This window comes from Cetorhinus maximus, chromosome 8, assembly GCF_964194155.1.
Source record: "Cetorhinus maximus chromosome 8, sCetMax3.hap1.1, whole genome shotgun sequence".
NCBI classification, from domain to species: Eukaryota; Metazoa; Chordata; class Chondrichthyes; order Lamniformes; family Cetorhinidae; genus Cetorhinus; species Cetorhinus maximus.
In genome coordinates this window covers 39,022,475-39,041,046 of record NC_135886.1, presented here as the reverse complement: position 1 = coordinate 39,041,046, position 18,572 = coordinate 39,022,475, and the positions used below count along the sequence as shown (strand labels likewise).

Genomic DNA, 18,572 nt, shown 5'->3' with positions numbered 1-18,572 from the left:
GACATTACCACCGACTCCCTCACACATTTGACATCTTCATCTCTTCTCGCATCCTGTACAACTTGCGTCCTCAGCCCTTACACAGGTCCACTCAGGACCCACAGAAGGCTGGCATCTGCCTTGGCATTCACCCTGCTCACAGCCTATCCATCTGCCTTTACACATGACAAGCTCACCCGCAATGAAAGGGAGATCCCAGACCAGAGGGGGGATGCCTGAGCTCAGGCCCCTCATGCAGTTTGAAGAGCGTGTGGCTGAACTGGCCAGTGAGGACCGGGACCATGTCTACGCCAAGGGTTAGACCAGCATCTCCTGAACAAGTGAGGACCCATCACCATCCCATCGTTCACCTAACAAAACTTTGAGTGCTTTGTAATGTTGGTCACTATGCAGCAAATCACTAGTTATCTCTTCCCTCTTTGACAGGCACCAGTGGGATCAGCCCATCAGCCCTAGCCCCACACCACCTCAGATGAGGATCCAGAGGATCCACGGTATGAAGACCTGTCAACAGCATTTACCCACACTCTCCACCAGCGCAGAGACACACACCTCAGTGGGACCTATTTCTAGAGCAGGCACAGGGTCACAATCTGGTGAGCACAGCACACAGATTTGGGCCCACAGCAGGCGGAGGCCCGGACATCCAAGGTGACTGGCACTCGGAGGACTGCTGGAGACCAGGCTCCTGCTGAGTCAGATGACGAGACAGATGTTGGAGCTGCAAAGACGGACAGGGGAACATCAGGCAGGGTTATCAGATGCTGTCACAAGATTGCAAGTCACAACGGAGGAGCCCATCCATGTTCTGTCTTATATCATTGCTCTGAGGCCAACACTGGTAGGATGGTATCTGCCATGGAGTCCTTGCTGCAGAACATAGCACTTCATTGCCCTTGGCATAGGTGGCATCCGTCATGGATAAATGAGAGGGTGACAGGGTACCTTGACTTCACTCCATGTGCCCTTCTCCTCAAGGAGTCAGGCAGGGGCCCCTAGCCACCCGTAGGGATGAGGATCAGCAGCTGGGCCATCCACCCAGGTGACTCCAAGAATGTTCAGCTGATCCCAGTCCCCTCAGCCTGCGACCTCATCAGCTCTGGCTCCACAGGCCGAGGCGGGTGCATCTGTCCCATGGCAGGAGACCCAAGCAGGCCAGGCCCCTCCAGAGGTTGCAAGCGAAGGTCATCTCAGACAAAAGGGCGTAGCAGTTAGTAGGCTGCCTTTACCTCTGCTGTGGATGTTGAGAAAGCACCAAGAAGTAGCAGTAGGGTTAGAAAAATTAAGAAACACTAGGAGCACAAAGGTAGCACCGATGTCCACTACAGTAAAGTCCCCCCCATTTGCAACTTCCTTCTTTGTGTTTTCACTTACCCGTGCTTTGTACTTTGTACACAACATCACCCATTGTGTGAGCAATGTTCATTTATCCGTGGTTTCTCCTCTGTCTCTCTTTTTTCCCTGGGGAGACAGCTGCCGTGACAGAGCAGAAACTGGAACGATTTCAGCTGAAACGAAGGCATTAACCCAGAAACATCTGAATTGCTGGGTCCAGAGCTGCAATAATGGCTCTATTCAATTTTAAATCTTCACCGATGTACTGCTCAAAGGCTTCCCCATCTGCCCTACACAGGTACTGCACCACAGTTTTGCTGCAGAGTCCGGTAGTAACCTATCAACCTATCTAATTGAGTCCCATTCAAAAACTTGTTCGCGATTTCGTTGTTTGCAAGATTTTGCGGGAATGTAACCCCCGTGAACAGCAGGACTTTACTGTATTTGTATTTTCTTTGCACATATGTAAATATATTTCCACTCATTCTACTTCTCATGTTGTGAATGCTGCTTCTTTCTGATGATATGCTCCTTGGTCACTCAATTGGCACTGATGCCCCTCACCCCACCACCCCCCTTCCCAATGTTCCATTGTCTGCCTCAGCTCTATGGTCTTTTCAATCATCTCATTACAGTGTCTGTCCGTTCTCTGCTAGGTAGCGACCTGAGTGCAATGTGAGCATCTAAGACCTTTGTGGGTGGCCAGGGCATTGATGAACTATGTCCCAGAGGCTCATGTCATGGTGCCTCATGGGTTCAGAGCCTGCAGGTTGCTTTAGTCCCCCATGCTTCTGCATTGTAGAATGATCAATGTGAATCTTAGAGGATTTAATGATGGCTCGCATGGAGTTGCTGTATCTTTCATTGGCCTCCAGTTAGCTTCTGACAAGCATGAGCGTTCTTGATTCAAAACAAAAACTCGCAGCCCTTACGTGCTTCTGTCTGCCTGCAGCTTTATCTCAGGTCTGCGTGTACATCTGAACATCACCCCAATATTAGTCCCCACCTTCCCACCTCCATGATGCAGAGCCAAGGACCTCGTAGAAACCTGCTGAACCTTGTGATTCTTGCCAAACGGTTACAAGTGTGCAGCTTAGGATGTGAGTGCAGAGGCCGCAGATGGCTCACTTGGACATGGGAGGGTGTAACACAGGGTCAGAAGGTGTGTCAACCATCTCGTAACATTAACCCGCTGCCATGTCTCACATGGTCAATCGACATGGCAATGTGTTACTTACAATAGTATCGGTGTGCCTGGTTTTGTTGTGCATATGTAAGACTGTTGAAATGGAAATGTAGGATAAAAGCGAGGTTGCAATAGGTCTGATGTGTGCTCTTTATTATCAACGATTTGGGTCCTCAAGGCCTAGCTGGAGGGTCAGCACTTCTGGACTAAAAAAAAATGATGGCCAGGATATTGGGAGACTGTAAATGGAGGCATGGTCACTCCCTTGCTTATCAAGAATCTATCTAACTCTGTCTTAAAAATATTCAAAGATTCTGCTTCTACCACCTTTTGAAGAAGGGAGTTCCAAAGACTCACGACCCTATAATAGAAGAACATTTCTCCTCATCTCTGTCCTAAATGGGCAACCCCTTATTTTTAAACAGTGGCCCCTAGTACTAGATTCTCCCACAAGAGGAAACACCCTCTCTAGATCCACTCTGCAAGGACCCTCAGGATCTTATATGTTTCAATCAAGTCGCCTCTTACTCTTCTAAACTCCAGCTGATATAAACCTAGTCTGTCCAACTTTTCCTCATAAGAGAACCTGCACATTCCAGGTATTAGTCTAGTAACCCTTCTCTGAGCTGCTTCTAACGCATTTACATCCCTCCTTAAATAAGGAGACCAATAGTGTACACAGTACTCTAGATGTTGGATCACCAATGCCCTATATAACTGAGGCACAACCCCCATACTTTTCAATTCCCCTTGCAATAAATGTTAACATTCCATTAACTTTCCTAATTACTTGCGGTACCTGTATACTAACCTTTTGCGATTCATGCACAAGGACACCCAGATCCTTCTGAATCTCAGAGCTCTGCTATCTCTCTCCATTTAGATAATGTGCTTTTTTTTTATTTTTCCTGCCAAAATGAACCATTTCACATTTTCCCGTATTATGTTCCATTTGCCAGGTCTTTGCCCACTCACTTAACCCATTATTCCTTTGTAGCCTCCTTGTGTCCTTTTCACATCTTACTATCCTACCTATCTTTGTGTCATCAACAAATTCAGCAACCATACCTTTGGTCGCTTTATCCAAGTCCTGTATATAAATTGTAAAAAGTTGAGGCCCCAACACTGATCCCTGCGGCACACCACTCATTACATCCCGCCAACCAGAAACTGACCCATTTATGCCTACCCTCTGTTTCCTGTTAGCTAGCCAATCTTTAATCCATGCCTCTTTGTTTTCCCCTACACCATTAGCTTTTATTTTCCACAATAACCTTTGTTGTAGCACCTGAAAATCTATATACAGTGCATTCACTGGTTCCCCTTTATCCACGGCATATGTTACTTTGTTAAAGAACTCCAATAAATTGGTTAGACATGGTTTCCTTTTCACAAAACCATACTGGATCTGCCTGGTTACCCTGAATTTTTCCAAGTGCCCTACTATAACATCTTTAATAATAGCTTCCAACATTTTCCCTATGACAGATGTTAAGCTAACTGACCTGTAGTTCCCTGCTTTCTGTTCCCCTCCCTTTTTGAATAAAGGAGTTACATTCACTATTTTCCAATCTAATGGAACCTACCACAAATTTAGGGAAATTTGGAAAATTAAAACCTTCGCATCAACTATCTCACTAGCCATTTCTTTTAAGACACTAGGATGAAGTCCATCAGGACCCAGGGACTTGTCAACCTGCAGCTCCAATAATTTGCTCAGTACCACTTCCCTGGTGATTGTAATTTTCCCAAGTTCCTCCCTCCCATTTCCTGATTTACAGCTATTTCTGGGATGTTACTGGTATCCTCAATAGTGAAGACCAATACAAAATACCTGTTCAATTCAATTCATCTGCCATTTCTAATGTTATTTTCCATTATTAAGTCTCCAAACTCACTTTCTATGGGACCAACACTCACTTTGTTAACTCTATTTTTTACTTAAAAATCTATAGAAATTCTTACTACCTGTCTTTATATTTCTAACTAGCTTTCTCTCGTACTCTAATTTTTCCTTCCTTATCAATCTTTTGGTCATTCTTTGTTGTTTATGTTCTGTCTAGTCTTCTGACCTGCCACTCATCTTTGTGCAATTATATGCTTTTTCTTTAATTTTGATACCATTTTTAGCTTTTTTAGTTAACCATGGATGGTGAGTCCTCACCTTGGAATTTTTCTAACTCATTGGAATGTATATCTTCTGTGTATTCTGAAATATCCCCTTAAATGTCCACCACTGCATCTCTGTTGACCTATCCCTTAACCTGATTTGTCAGTTCACCTTAGCTAGCTCTGCTTTCATGCCCTCATAATAGCCCTTATTTAAGTTTAAAATATGAGTCTTCGACTCGCTCACCTCTCCCTCAAATTGAATATAAAATTCAATCATATTATGATCGCTGCTACCTAGGGATACCTTCACTATGAGGTCATTAATTAATCTTATCTTGATGCAAAACACCAGGTCTAGTATAGCCTGCTCTCTGGTTGGCACCAGAACGTGCTATTCTAAGAAACTATCCCAAAAACTTTTTATGAGTTCCTTATCTAGGCTACCTTTGTCCATCTGATTTTTCCAGTCTACATGTTGATTAAAATCCCCCATGATTATCGCCGTAACTTTCTGACAAGCTCCCATTAATTGTCCCTTTATTCCACTCCTACCACGTGATTACTGCTAAGAGGCCTGTACCCCACTCCCACAAGTGACTCCATGCTTTTATCCTTTCTCATCTCCACCCAAACCGTTTCTACATCCTGGTTTCCTGAACTTAGGTCATCCCTTTCTATTGTGCTAATACCATCATTTATTAACAGAGCCACCCCTCCACCTTAGTCTACTTCCACAGTACTTTCCAGTTCCTGCTAATTACAGACTGGACTAGATTTTTCAAGAACAAGATTAACACTTTAAACTCCCCCGCTCACCAAACTCCCACTGTGTTCTCAAGCTGCACTCGTTTGCCCTCAACACTTATTTTGCAGGAGCTTTTGCCTGTGCATAGAAATCGCAGGGCGAATTCACAACATACCTGAGACATGAAGTAGGTAACCAATGAGTGATGATTTCTGTCTTTGAGGCATTCTGCATTAATGCAGAAATACTGCCACAAGAACAATGAGGATTGCAGTGCTGCTCCTGCTTCTTGAAGGCTGCCATGGGCAGTGGAATGTCACCGGGATGTTTGCAGGGGCTGCACTATGTGAACTCTGCTCACCAAGTGCCCTGTTACAGTTATTATCCCATGACAGAAAGGCCACATGCTCCCCGTGGCTGCATTACCTTCCAAGGATGAGGCCATCGTGACGCTTGTGTATCTATTCATTCAGAGATTGATATGCTGTGTACACATGGTGAGGATCGCAACAAAGGTGGTTGTGTGGACCCAGCATGGAGGGCACAGATCAAAAGGGTTACTATTGGCTGTTCATCCCCCTCCTCCTGGAACCTAGTAGCTATAAGCATCTGATGTGCATGCCTGCCTTGTCTGGCCTGTGCTATGGCCTCTTCCTCCGGAGCCTCCACCTCCTTGCCCTCTTCAGAATCTGCCCACTCGATGTCCTCCTTAGCTGAGGATATGTGTAGCTGCTCTATCTCTCTTTCTGGCAAGACAACCCCCCTTTGGAGCACCAGGTTGTGTATAGCACAGCAAGGCACTATCAAGCATGAGACCCTCTGGGGAGAGTACTATAGTGTGCCACCTGACCTGTCCAGACATCAGAAACGCATCTTCAGGATGCCAATGGTCTGCTCAAACAATGAGTGTGTTGCAGCATGAGCAGCGTTGTACCTCTCCTCAGAGGTACTTTGTGAGCACCAAGTGGGTGTCATCAGCCATGTCTTTAGCGAGTACTCTTTGTCACTGAGGAGCCAACCTTGGATGCGCTGAGGGCCCTTGAATATCTGTCGCAGCTGGGAATGATGCAAGATGTACAAGTCGTGGGAGATTCCAGGGTATCTCTGTATACCTGTATATATACCTGTATATTCTGCTTCTGGTGGTTGCAGACCAGCTGCACATTTAGTGAATGGAACCCCTTCCTGCTAATGACTTGTAGTAGCTGCTGCCAGGGAGCTATTAAAGCCACATGAGTGCAGTCTGTGGCACCCTACATCTGTGGGAATCCGGAGATAGCTGCAAATCCCAGTGCTCTTGCACCCTGGCTGGCTTCGTCTAGGGAGAACTGCAAGTAATTGTGTGACTTGCTACGTAGGGTGTCCATAATCTCTCTGATGTGTTTGTGAGCAAATGCTTGAGAAATCCCACAGAGCTCCCCAATGGAGCCCTGGAATGAGCCACATGGGAAGAAGTTCAGAGTGAGAGTTACTTTGAGAGCCACAGGCAGGGATGATCTCTCAGTCCCTGTGGCGTCAACTCCTCCCAGAAAATGTGGCAGATGTGAGACACCACATCCCTAGACAGGCGTCTATTGCAATATCTCTCACTCATCTGGAGGAATGAAAGGCGTCTTCCATACAACCAGATGCCTATGCACAATGTCACTGGCAGCCTTTGCTTCTGGGTACTGAGCTGGCCCCGCTGGCCTTTGATCATCAGGGTGAGGATCTTGCCTTAGCCCAGCTTGCCAATGCTGGGCTCTTCTTTTCCTCCTTCTTCGTTGCCTGATTGCCAGGATGAAAGCAACGTTTGTGTAATCCAAAGGATGCAGTCTGACAGTGCCCTGAGTGTGGCTTTTGCCACCTGGCAGAACTCATTGATAGTCAAGCCCCTGTGTCAAAGCACAATCAAATGTGTGCCATTTTGGCAGGGGGGAGTGGGCGTGGTGCTGTGGATGCGCTAATGGTGAGCCGGAAGCCTGTAATAGTGCTGCAAAGGGACTAAGTGGGGATATAATGGCTGGCATGATAGGAACCCATGGGCTCCACACACACTCCTAAGTTAGTGATTGTAAGGTGACCATTGAAGGCTTATGTTCTTTCATGATTTTGTTCATTGCTTCTGCAGAGACGAGGTCAAGGGTGTGATGGAGGGCATTTCCACGAGGCGGCTCATACTGCGGGGCACCGGCTCCCAAGGGAGGGTTTGGGGCTTGGGGCCAATGTGGAATTCCATCCGAACAGGGAAACGCTCAGACGGAAGACCACCTGCGCCACCTCGAGGCCCAGTATAACGCTGTGGCCGAGCACAACCGTCCTAAGGTCTTGAATGGCATCGGCCACAAGCCGGACGTCCACGGATGCAGGACACACCAACCCCTGTGGGAGCATCCAGCCCACTCCGCCGCCACCCAGCACTTCCCCGATCCTGGCCACCCCGGCAGCCACAGCCCTCCTCTCCGCCTGCCACTGAAAAGGACGGAGGGGCGGATTCCTGAGCAGCGGCTCTTTGACGATAGCCGCTACTCCTGACAGGGGAGAGCTGCGTCACGAGGCGACTGTGTTCCAGACGTTGATCAGGTCCTGGTAAAAGACGGGCAATGCCTGCAAGGAGCACGAAGGCCCCTCAGCTCTATAAACAGGAGCTGCACGTCATAATTCAGGCCGTGCACCTAGTGGAAGAAATATGTCGCCAGGGCACACCATCTCGGAGGAGGTATCGCTGCAGGGCCCGAAGGCGGAAAATCGCCACCTGGATGCGTAGGCACACCAGCGCCTGACTGCCCTCCCTAAGCGGGAGATTCAGAACCTCAGCAGTGACCCAGTGCAGCCTTTTGTCCCAGAAGAAGTCGACGAGCATTCTCTTGGATTTTTGTGACAAAGTCTGGGGGAGGGTTCAAAGTGACCAGTCGGTACCACAAATTGGTGGCAATCAGCTGGTTTATGACCAGAACTCGACCCCGGTAAGACAGCACTTGGAGCAGTCCTGTCCAGCACCGCAGGCGAGCGGTGACTTTCGTCTCCAGTTCCTGCTAATTCGCCGGCCAGGATTCCTCAGCAGGGCAAAGATGGATCCCCAGGTAGAGGATGCTGGTCCTGCTCCAGGTGAAAGGCCTGAGCTCCTTGGGTAGGGGATCCATCTGCCACGGGCCGACCAGGAGTCCAGAACATTTACCCCAGTTGATCTTGGCAGAAGACGCAGCGGAGTAGACCTCCTGGCACTCGCGCATCCTCCGCAGGTCAGCTGGGTCACTAAACATAAGGAGCACGTCATCAGCGTAAGCCGAAAGGACCACCCCGTTGCCCGGCCCGCGCAGAACCAATCCCGACAACCTCCTCCGCAAGAGGCGCAGGAAAGGCTCCACACAGATAGAATACAATTGGCCAGACAGGGGGCAGCCCTGACATACCCCTCTCCCAAAGCGAAGGGGCGCCGTCAGGGACCTGTTAACCTTAACTAGACACTCTGCGGCAGTGTACAGAAGTCGGATCCGGGTGACAAAATGCATCCCGAACCCGAATGCTCACAGAGTTCCGAATAAATATTGGTGATCCACCCTGTCGAATGCCTTCTCCTGATCAAGGGACAGGAAGGTGCTCGACAGACCAGCCCTCTGGGAATAGGGAATGGTGTCCCAGACCATAAGACCATAAGACATAGGAGCAGAAATTAGGCCATTCGATCCATCGAGTCTGCTCCGCCATTCAATCATGGCTGATAAGTTTCTCAACCCCATTCTCCCGCCTTCTCCCCGTAACCTTTGATCCCCTTACCAATCAAGAGCCTATCTATCTCGGTCTTAAATACACTCAATGACCTGGCCTCCACAGCCTTCTGTGGCAATGAATTCCATAGATTCACCACTCTCTGGCTAAAGAAGTTTCTCCTCTTCTCTGTTCTAAAAGGTCTTCCCTTTACTTTGAGGCTTTGCCCTCGGGTCCTAGTCTCTCCTACTAATGGAAACATCTTCCCCACGTCCACTCTATCCAGGCCTTTCAGTATTCTGTAAGTTTCAATCAGATCCCCCCTCATCCTTCTAAACGCCATCGACTATAGACCCAGAGTCCTCAAACGTTCCTCATATGTTAAGCCTTTCATTCCTGGGATCATTCTCGTGAACCTCCTCTGGACCCTCTCCAGGGCCAGCACATCCTTCCTGAGATACAGGGCCCAAAATTGCTCACAATATTCTAAATGTGGTCTGACCAGAGCCTTATAAAGCCTCAGCAGCACATCCCTGTTTTTATATTCTAGTCCTCTCGAAATAAATGCCAACATTGCATTTGCCTTCCTAACTACCGACTCAACCTGCAAGTTAACCTTAAGAGAATCCTGGACTAGGACTCCCAAGTCCCTTTGCACTCCAGATGGATATTATCAACAATGGTGTGGCCCAGGATGGTATAGGACTGGTCAGGGTGGATCATGTGGTCCAGCACAGTGCCAAGCTGAGAAGCCATGGCCCTGGCAAAAATGTTATAGTCCGTGCTGAGGATGGAGACCGGGCACCAGTTTTTAAGGAGGCGGAGATCCCCCTTCTTAGGCAGCAGGGTAATCACGACCCTGTGCCATGAAAGGTGAATCTTCCCGGTTGCAATACTCTCCTCCAGGACCCCTGCATAGTCGCTCCCCAGGACGTCTCAGAATGCCCTGAAGAACTCCACGGTCAGCCAGTCCAGCCCCAGGGATTTTCCCCTAGGGAGACTGTCGAGGGCACCGGTCAGCTCCCCCAGACTTGTAGAGGAGTCAAACTTCCCGGTGCCCTCCCGGCTGACCTGCGGCAGGTCCTCCCACAAAACTCTGCGAGCAACCTCGCTGGACGGATCCGGAGAGAACAGGGCAGTGTAGTAGGTTCTGGTAATGGCCCTGATGCCCTCCGGATCCGAGACAAGTGATCCTTCATCGTCCAGCAGCGTAAGGAGCTGCTGATGGACCCTGTGCCTTTTTTCTAGCCCGTAGAAGAAGGGGGAGCCGCGGTCCAGGTCCTGGAGGAACCGGATCCGTGACCTCACGTACGCAGCCCGGGACCCAACGAGTTGCAGGTCCCGCAGGGCGCCCTTCTTCTCTTCGTACACCAGCCGCAGGGCCGGGTCCGCGTCGGGCTGATGGAGACATGCCTCCAGGTTGAGCACCTCCTTCTCTAACTCCTCGACCCTGGATTTCCGCTTCTTTGTCGATCCCCTCACGTACTCCCGACAGAAGGCGCGGGCATGAGTCTTGCCCACGTCCCACCATAGCCTGAAGGAGGGGAAGCCTCCCCACTTCCTTCTCCAGCCGGCCCAGAAACGACGAAATGAGTCCAGGAACCACTCGTCCTCCAGCAGCAGGTTTTTAAAGGGCCAGTACACGGGCCCCGTCCGAGCGCAGAACGAAGCGAGCTCCGCCCACACCAGACAGTGGTCCGTGCACAGCACCTGCCGCACAGAAACTGACGGAACGCGGTGCTGGGCGCCGTGATGGTCCCAGGCTCCGAGGTTGGAGTTGAAATCCGCCCCCCCCGGAGGACGATGCACTCACCCGTGTCGATGGAGCCAAGATGAGTGGACACTTCCTTGCTGCTGCGTGCCCAGGGGAGTGTACACATTCACAAAGTGAAGTGCCGTGCCCCCCAGGCGCACAGTAAGATGCAGCAACCAGCCTGGCACCGGCTCCTTGACCCCCAAGATCTCTGGCTGAAAATGTGGGGCCAACAAGATAGCCACCCCGCCAGAATTGGAGGCTAGGTGACTCATGTAGACCCCCCCTCGCCACTCCAGGAGCCATGTAGCTTTGTCTCCCGGAACGGTATGGGTTTCCTGCAGGAAGCACACCACATACTTCCCGTCCCGGAGGACCGAGAAGTTCTGGAACCTGCGCTGTGTGTCCCTGCCGTCATGGATATTGAGGCTGGCTATGGTTGTCTTCATTGTGAGAAGTATGTGCTATCATCACCTGAATAAAAGAAGGAGAGGACTTTTTTAAAAGCCTTCCTCTCCTTCAGGAGCCCAGTGAGAAATGTATGGACCCTCCGCCGGGCATTCCTGTCCAATTCGGGGGCCTTGAGGGCCTCGCGAGTGGACCAGAACACCAGTGGAAAAGATACCACCAGTCAATGGCCAACTGAACTCTGTCTCGGTGACCGCGATTGCTCGCTAAAAAGTCCTGGAGTTCCCGTACAGGGATGAGGGGAGAGTCAGCGGGGGGCACCAGGGGATCCTCACCCAATAACGGCTCCAAGTCGTCCCTGGTGCTCACCACCAAAACTGCATCCACCTCCAGGTCACCGCCTCCAGCTTCCAACCCCTTCCCCGTATTGAGTACAGGGGCAGGTTCAGAGCTGCCAGTCGGCTCCACCTCCACCTCGATCCCACCCCCAGGATCAAGGGCAGATGGGTCCTCCCTGGTCTCCCTTTCTGGTTCTGGTCCACAGGGCGACGGCAGCTCAGAGCCCCGCTCCTCCCCGGGCACCGGGTTGCCCGGCAAATCCAGATAAAACTCCAGACCCAGGATGCTAAAGGTTGGGAGGCCCTCCTCGCCACTACCGCCATTGACCCAGTGCTGGGGGCTATGAAGGAACTGCCACAGTTCCCTGGCGGGCCAGATGGCATCTTGGGGGTACAAGGTGGGTCGGGGTGGGGCACCACCACAAGGGTGGTACCCTCACCGACCCCCGAGGGGCCCTGCAGCAAGGGGATGAGGATCTGGGCTTCCCCCAGAGGGCAGACCCAGGACCTACGAGGCAGAAACACCACCACCTTTTCATCAGGGGACAAGACTCTCCCAACCTCACGAGTCGCGAGGTCCTCCCCCTCCGAGGGGTGGCGCCTCTTCCGGAGTAAGCTGGGGGCTGCAGAGACCTCCATCTGTAAGGCCTCCGCTACCTCCTCCAGCACCGCACCCCCCCCCACACCCCCCGGACACTCCACCCTCTGGGGTTTGGGCAGATCAATCTTTTTGATGACAACCGCTGGCTTGGGGTCGGGCGCCCCATCACTGCCGGACCCGGGAACTCACGTGGGGACGGCGCCGGGCCCATCACATGGCACTGAGGTGCACACGGGCCCAATGATGTTTTTACCCCCGAGCCGGTGTTTGCAGGTGTCTGGGGATCAGGGCGGGTTTGGAGGTCTGGGGGGGGCCTGGCAGGTGGCGGGTCTTCTTTCGCATCTTCTTACGGCGTGGGGGCTCTCCCCCCACCTCGCCGGCACCTGAGATGGCAGTGGCTGCCGGCGGCACCTCCTCTTGTGGGGAGGAAGATGGAGTGGTGGTGGGGGGAGGAGCGGCAGTGCCAGCCGTGGTGACTGGGTGGTGCTGGTGGCCTTGAAGGTGGGGCAGTTCTTACAGACGTGCCCCACCTCCTTGCAGGCATGGCACCGCACGCCATCCATAGTCGGCCCCCTCACATTCCACAGTAAAACTACCTTCTGTGCACTCCTCCCGGGCCAGGCGGACGAAAACCTGGTGCCAGAAGGAGTAGACGTGTCGGAGAGCTGCATCCTTGAGGCCGAGCGGGATCGGTGCAACCCCCGACCTGACCTCCCCCAGTTGTTGGGGGTGGGAGAGGAGGAGTTCACTGGGGACAAAGGGCGGGACATTGGAAATTATGACTCTCTGGGCGGTGGACCCCTTGGAGGCGTCCCACCCACAGTGAGCCCCTTTTCAAGGGCCAGGTGCACTGCTCACTCCAACCGTACACTTTCGAGATGGTAACTATGGCTGAGGGGCCGACAACCCCAGTCGTAGCCTTTACGCACGCCTTGATCGTCAAGTTGCGGTGGGTGTAGCTCTTCACCCCCAGGGCCTTAGTAAGGAAGCAGAAAGGTGGCGGGGCCTTGGGAGCAGGGGCCACATAAGTTTTCTTAGGGAGCCCCGCTACCCATGACAGCACCGCCTCCACAGTCACCCGGGAAGGCCCGGCTACAGGCGACCCTGTCGCAGCCACAGGGGGTGAGCCACACCGAGCTCTATATTCAAAAATATCCCACCCGGGGGAGACAGGGAAAGGATGGCATGATTTCACCTGCCAGAATGGCGAAAACAAGGTGGAGAGGGGGAAAAGGACAGGGGGACACAGAAGGGAAAGGGTAAAGGGTGCAGAGTGGGTGGGTGTCACTCGGTGGAACGGAGTAGGGGGGGCTGGTGGGGGCCTAGCTGTTCTTCCCATAGGGGGTGGGCGATGTCTTCGCCAGGCAGTCGGTACTGCCCGGCACACAGAAGTCAGGTCCGTCCCTGTTCACCAGGCAGCATCTGCTACCTGGACTTGGACGTGGGAGGGGTGAGGGGGTGTGGTGGGGTGTGCAAAATGTTAAATGGACACATGCACGCACCCCTTCTGCCCAAGTCCCTTCAGTAGTCTTCTTCCGTCCCTACAAAGCAACACCGTCTTCACAGCCCTCACCAAACAGAATTCCAGACACCCACTGCAGATATAATGAAAAAAAATCCTTGCTTCCTGGCCTCCCTGTCTTGCAGCACCTCCTCTCTCATTCCTCCAATTCTTCAGGCCTCAGGCCTTGCAGGCTCCAGGCCCCTGCAGCCCTGGCAACAATACCAGCCGTAGGCTTCCAGTGTCCCTTGGTAAACAGCAAAACCAGAGCAGCTTGTAAAAGTCCAGAGGAGTATGTTGGAAAAAGCAATAGTAACAGCAGAATGTGTATCTCCCAGTAGCAGCAGCCACAGCCAGCACACCACACACAGCAACAGCTCCCACTCAGACAGGAACAAGCTGCACCGGAGCCCAATAGGAAGCTGCAATATGCCCAGCCTGGGCACGGGTGTTAATCACTTGTACATACCGTTCACTATTGCCTGGAATAGGGCGAGCGGCAGGGGCCTGAGCCCAGGGTGGCAGCGGAGAGCGGGGCGGGTGGCACTGAGGCCTCGAGGCCCAGAAACAGCGGCTGTGGCTCTGCTTCCAGAACTCAGCCACTGCCATCGCCCAACTGTACAAAGATCATGTATAGGAGCAGCAGTTGGGTATTCAGAGCCTGTGGAAACCATTCCAGATTCCCATTCTATTATTTTTGTTACCTGTCTGTATAAAACAGGCTTGAAGCCTACAGAGCAGGCTTGGATGTGGGCATGCAGTCTGGCTATTAGAGGAGAATTTAAGAGTCAACCACATCACTGTGGGCCTGGAGTCACATTTAGGCCAGACTATGTAAGGACAGCAGATTTCCTTCCCTAAAGGACATTAGTGACACCATCTGCTGCAGCGGGATTCAAACCAGGGTCCCCAGAGCATTACCCTGGATTGCTGGATCATCAGTCCAGTGACAATTCCACTATGCCATTGCCTCCCCTGAGTGTTGGCACAGGAAGATTCAACCAGGACACCTGAGGGTGACCTGCAGGTATTTATTGATGCCATTGCTGCGTATGGCCTCAATGGTGCCATGGCGAACGTCAGCGTGCGCTCAGGAACGCCTGGGTCCCCAATGCACGCAGGCAGCAACTCTGCCTTGGCGCGCAGGCGTGGCAGCCTGCAGGACGTGGACTTAAATAGCTTTGTAGCCGAAGAGATGGCCCACTACCTGGGCATGTTCGAGGAAGAGGGCTCCAGCCCAATGTAACAACATCATCACTGAATCAGCCAGTCACAAGGGAAGCCGGATGCTATGAATGGATGAAGGAGCAAGTTCCTGAAAGGCTCGAGGTAACCCTGCATGCCTGGCACCCGGGCAGTTGAAACAGGGAATAGTAGGAACCAAAAAAAAACACAAGTAAACCTTTGGCCAAACTTTGGAACAAATGTTTAATAAATAAAAGTGTATTGTGATTACTTCAAATTTGCGACACATCCATACTTGAAAATGCAATATCAAAGTGGGTTTTTAAAGGGCATTATGAAGATTTTGACCTAAGTATTGCCTGCATACTGCATTACCTGGTTCAGTTATGTATTTTTCATTTTCTTCTTGTAATTTTCTTTAGGAAATTTATCTAACAGTAATTTTGAGAATTGTTTATAACAACCTGGCTCGCAGTTACTTGACCCTGTGTGGCTCCTGGTGCCTATGTACCAGGCCGTGTGCCATCCTTCCCTTCCTGACCTTATTGTCATTTGTTGGTCTGTTGTTGAGCATGGGGTATTTGGTTCTTAAAAACATGAAGGTAAATATTTCTCATAAGTTCGGTTATTGTCAGTGACCCAGAATAATTGGGACATTTGTGCTGAGGGAACTCAATCCACCTCTGGCATCCCCATGTGCTCTGAAATGGGAGATTTGCAAAGTTATTGCCAGCACACCATCGAACACAGGAGTGACAGGAACCAGGGTGTAGGATGTTTGTCCACTACTTCCACAAAAAAATGGGCTTAACGTGCATGAAAACTTGCTGTTAACTGATAATTTCCTAAGACTGTCCACTGACATGTCTGTAAAGGGATCATGCATTCTCTGCATGCTGTTTCTAGAGTCCCTCAGTGTCTTCATTTAAAACTAGATTATCTTGATTGTGCACCTCAAAGGCTAAACAATATATTCAAAGCCTTTAAGGTTACAGAACACATTACTATTAAGTAGTGTGACTCAGAGAAAGCTGTGTGTCAATGCTTCATTGCTGACCATTGTATTGTCCTGGTCACGGAGAGTCAAGTAATTGTGAAAGTGTTTAAAATGTTAATCATACCTATTTGAATTGTGCAAAATTTTGAATTGCAATGTTCTAGCTAATCACAGTTGTGACTCCAATAAATATTGCCAATAAACTCCCAAGAATGTCTCCCCGCCTATGGCTTCTTGTTCTGATGAACATTGTTCGTGTCACTCAGATGTTAAACGTTTCTGCACAAGATAAATGCAGGTGACTCAGTCCAGGGCCACTTCCCTGTGCTTTGTGCAGCCTTCAGACCAAAGTGATGGTCTGGCCTCACACCCCCGGACACATTACTGATGCCTGCACCTCGACGGTGCTTGTCATTGCTGCCAGAATGTCGTGGGCAGGCGGCACAGAATTCTCTCATTCTTTCTGTGTGCTCTCAACACCTTTATCTCTTCAGCATCTGTGACCAGTGACACTTGCCCCTGAGTGGTCAGGTGCTGAAGGCGGACAAAGGATCAGGTGCTTTTAAGGTTTCATGGCTGTGTCTGTATGATATGACCCTGATCACAGAGCACAAGCGAACTGCCCTCAGCCAGACAGGAGTCAGACATTCTCAGAGGTTACGTGAAAATCTATGGAGTGTCCTCATTGCATGTCATCATCATCCTCCTGCAATTGAGCAACTATTAGAGCCTTCACTGCATCTCCATGACAGGAGCATTCTGACAGAGGGTATTCGTGCTGCCATAAGCCAGACTGGAGTCAAATGTTCATTGATGCAATGTGAGGATCTATGGTATCTCTGCTGCATAGTGTCATCATCCCCCATAAATCTAGCACCTATGAGGGCCTCCCGAGCACGCCTTCCTCGTCTGGCCAGTGCGAGGGCCTCATCAAATGTAGGAGTCATGCACAATCCCTGGAAACCATGCTCAGACCTGCAGGATGCATTTGTGGTGGTCGCATAACAGCTGCACATCAGCAAATGGAATCCTTTGCGGTTGATGTAGTTGTGATGGAGACCTGGGCGCCATGTGAGTGCAGTCGATGGCACCCTGCACCTAAGATCGGGGCAAACCAATAGCTCTTGCATCCTGGTCGTTTTGGTCCCAGGCGAAATGCACAAAGTTGTATGTCCTCGTGAAGATGGCAGCCATGAATTCATGGATGCATTTGCAGGTGGAGGCTTGTGATATCTCACAGAGGTCACCTGTGGAGCCCTGAAAGGACCCACTGGCATAGAAATTGAGTGCCACTGCCACTTTCATAGCCACTGGCAGTGGATGCCCTCCATGTCCCTATGGCACCAAATCCTGCAGCAGGTGGTAAATGTGACCAACCAGTTCCCTAGACATGCGCAGCCTTCAGCGACACTGGTTCTTGGTCACCTGCAGGAATGAAAGGCAGCATCTATAGACCCTGGGTGTCACTGCGCCAACCAGTGATGGCTCGCTGTGGCTCCTCAGTGGCGTGTGCAGGAGCCCCAGCTACCCCTTCTTCCTGAGGGTGCTGCTCCTCTCTCTGCGCAGCCAGGTGCCTCAGTCGCTCTCTGCTTCGTTGTCTTCACTCTCTGTACGCCACAAGGCATAAAGCTAGTTCACCAGGCTCCATGATCCTGATACACTCCTCCTGCAGGATAAAAGAGAGACATGTGTGTTAGCATGGGTGTACTAAGAACCTGTCCTGGTTAAGTGTGAAGGCCCCTTAACATATCGTGGAGAGTGCTGGTCACCACTTAGATGGCCAGAGATTAGTGTGCTGCATGGCTGCCCAAAATCCCACCCACCTCCGTCCCACTCCACCTGACCGATTGGCGGCAGCTTTGTCCACTGGACTACATGCTGCGCTCTCAGCTCAGGCGCAGGCATTCTCCTAGCCTGTGCTGCAAGGAAGCACTGTTAGCTTAAACCCCTGTGGAGACTGGTTCAGACCTGGATAATGACATTGCAAGGGGATGTGAGCACCTCCAGCAGTGACTGCTCCATGGCCAGCTTTAGCGAGGAGATTGTACAACATATGCAGTCATCCAACTGTTATGCGGTCCACTGAAGTGCTCATTACTTTGCAGTCTGTGCCAGGGGAGGTGAAAAGCTCTGGAGCACTTGGTGGCATTTTGATGCCTCTGCATTGCAGAGTAGGCAGATAAGCTGGAAGCCCGACTCCAATCATATCAATGTAGCTGTGTCGGAACTGTGTCAGCTGCAGAGAAATTATTACTTTATGTAAGGTGTCCCAAAGGTGGGGCTGCTTCCCTCGCCCACCCTACCTCCCACCCCAAATACTTGAGCATGACTTTCAACCGCAGGCTGCTCTTGCGGACCCCCCAAGTCACCTCAACCACCTATGCTTTAAATGTTGAATAAGAGGGATTAAGAAAGCTTCTTTTAATTTGAAGAGAACAGCTATTAAATTGATTGATAGGAAGCTGGGAGAGTGAGAAAAATGACCAATTCAGCCGTCAATGATGGAACTAGACTTGCAGGAAGAAAGCTTTCAGTATTATGAAATTTGCTGCAAGTTGGCCCAGTAACGCAGCAAAGGAGCGTATAAAAAAAAATTGAAAAATAAATTGCCAATACTGGACAATTATGATAATTGTGCTTGTTTTGAATTGCTCCATCTATCACATTCTGAATTCAACCTAAAAATGCTGATTTCAGTTTTGAGGGTTCTTTAGAATAATGCAA

General features: G+C 50.8%; 1 pseudogene; it reads left to right on the top strand.

Annotated features, from left to right (window-relative positions):
- The first annotated feature begins 211 nt into the window (after positions 1 to 211).
- LOC144684083 (HUWE1-associated protein modifying stress responses-like) lies at positions 212 to 14,961 on the top strand (annotated as a pseudogene).
- The last annotated feature ends 3,611 nt before the right edge of the window (positions 14,962 to 18,572 follow it).